The following is a 2,197-nucleotide window of genomic DNA, read 5'->3' as shown; positions in this document are numbered from 1 at the left end:
CTGTAGCTGCTAAATATTGAAGTCATGCTGGTTGCAGAAACTCTTGATGGCTCCGTCCCCACTTCCTGTACGACTGAACGTCACCGTCTACTGATTTCAGAACCTTAACGGGCAACAAGACGAGATCAATGGAAGGATGATGGAAGACAGACGCAGCAGATTTTTCTTTCTGTCTCTGCTGAGTCACTGAGGTTTTTTCCTTTTGAACGAAGCCGTCACTTGGGCTTAAATTATAAGTTAACAATTCAAGATTTAATGAGAAAACTCCCCCACGTGAATACACAGATTACATTTGATGCACTGCTGCATTGATGGAGTTGGAGAAGATATGAAGCTTATTGGCATTTTGGAAAACTAATTACCTCCTGTGTTAACAGCCTTTAATTAAAGACAAATCTGTTGCTCCGTCGTCTGTAATAAACACAATAAATATCTGTTTAAACACGGCTCCACAATCAAACATTCATCATATAATAGAGCTTTAATAGCAGGTCTGGAAGCTTCTGATCGTCTGAATCCTCCTGAACAGTGTTTACTGAGCCTCCGACACTTTAACTCAGACGTGAACTCGGCTGCAGCAGAAACCAGGACGTGATTCCTGAAACACGTTCTGATGTTGAGCTGCAGCTACATGTCTGAGCGGAGAAATGAGGAAGCTGCAGGTTCTTAATAAAGCGCTCAGTGAGGGCATCTCATCCTTTCTCCTGAAACAGGAGTAAAAATAGTTCTTGTTGGAAAAATACTGGAGAAAAAAACCCCTGAAATACTGTTTGACTGAAACTGTCCAGAGGTGAAAGAAACGTCTGCAAATGAACGTTTTAGCTGATTAAAGACAGTAAAACCACATTATTATATCATTATGACCACACGATGTGAAATAACTTTATTCAGTTTTGATCCTTTTTCTGATTTTGACTGGATGTCATCTGTAAAAATACATTTTAATATCTCACATTTTCTTTCAGCTAATGTGTGTTTAAATACTTTTGCTGCTCCAGTTTGGGTGAAACTGGATTCATGACAAACACTGTAAAAGAATAAATGACTATTTGAAAAAATGCAGATTGTTGATGTGGACACTTACAGGTTTAGCCTTTAATATACAACAGTGAACATGCTAAATGTAATTTTCAGAATAATTAAACTGTAAATTGTTGTTTGTTTTTTTTAAAATTAAAGTCGAGTGTGTAGCATCATTAATGTCCAGAACACAAATCTGAATATTTGATTTTAAGTTCTGGTTTCACTTTGTTCTAACGGATCAGAGCTCCAGATGTTCAGAGAACCTGAGATCTTCATAACTCCCAAAACATCCTGTGAGCAGGCAGAAGATGTGTCTGCTCTGCATGTCTGGAATGAAACGTTCAGGCTGTGAATGATCGATGCAGAAAACCGAATATAAATGTGAATAGAACGGTTTCCCTTTGAGAGACCTGCCTTCAGATTCCTCTTTCTGTTACTTGAAATGAGACAAACGGATGAAATGCAGTAAAACAAACGTTTAAATGTGAGTTTAGGATGTTTGATCACGTTTTTGGGATGTTTTGCTTCCATAATACGACAGCGTATGAAAATAAAACTAGCTTTTTCTCTCAAACTGTCCCGTCAGCATTTATCGTCTCTGGGCGACGGTCCGACGGGCCGAGGACGGCCGGCTTCGTCCTCCAGCAGCTCAGGTGTTCTCCAGCTGACGGGTTCTGGTGAGGATGAGCCGCTGACACGAGTCCAACAGGAAGTGGACGGAGGTCGGCCCGAGCTGCTGGAGGTCAGCGGTTCAATGAAACCTGAGTCCAGCTGTTGGCTTCACAGCAGAGGCTCTGCAGCTCTGATCTCCTCCTCCTCCTCCTCTCTGATCTCCTCCTCCTCCTCCTCTCTGATGTCTCTCCGTTTATCTGTTTATCTCCAGGTTAGCAGCAGCTTCTGGCCACAAATCAATAGGAGGAAGAAAAACAGCTGGTTTAAGATCCAAACGAGGACGGCAGCTGAACGCTTTGGTTTTGTTCTGAGACGATCTGATCCTGACGTGAACAAGAGCATCAGCAGGACGTCATGTTGCTGCTGGTAAACCGTTTAGAGAACAATGTGTTGAACCATCGACGCTGTAAAGAGAAAAGTCCAGAAAGTCTGATGCTGCATTCGAACATCGTAAAAGAATGAATCAGATTTAAAGAGCTTTGATGATATTTTGTGCAGGTTT

Source organism: Stegastes partitus, unplaced genomic scaffold (assembly GCF_000690725.1).
Source record: "Stegastes partitus isolate 25-593 unplaced genomic scaffold, Stegastes_partitus-1.0.2 Scaffold537, whole genome shotgun sequence".
NCBI classification, from domain to species: Eukaryota; Metazoa; Chordata; class Actinopteri; family Pomacentridae; genus Stegastes; species Stegastes partitus.
The sequence above is the reverse complement of the archived record's forward strand: the minus strand, read 5'-3'. Positions refer to the sequence as shown.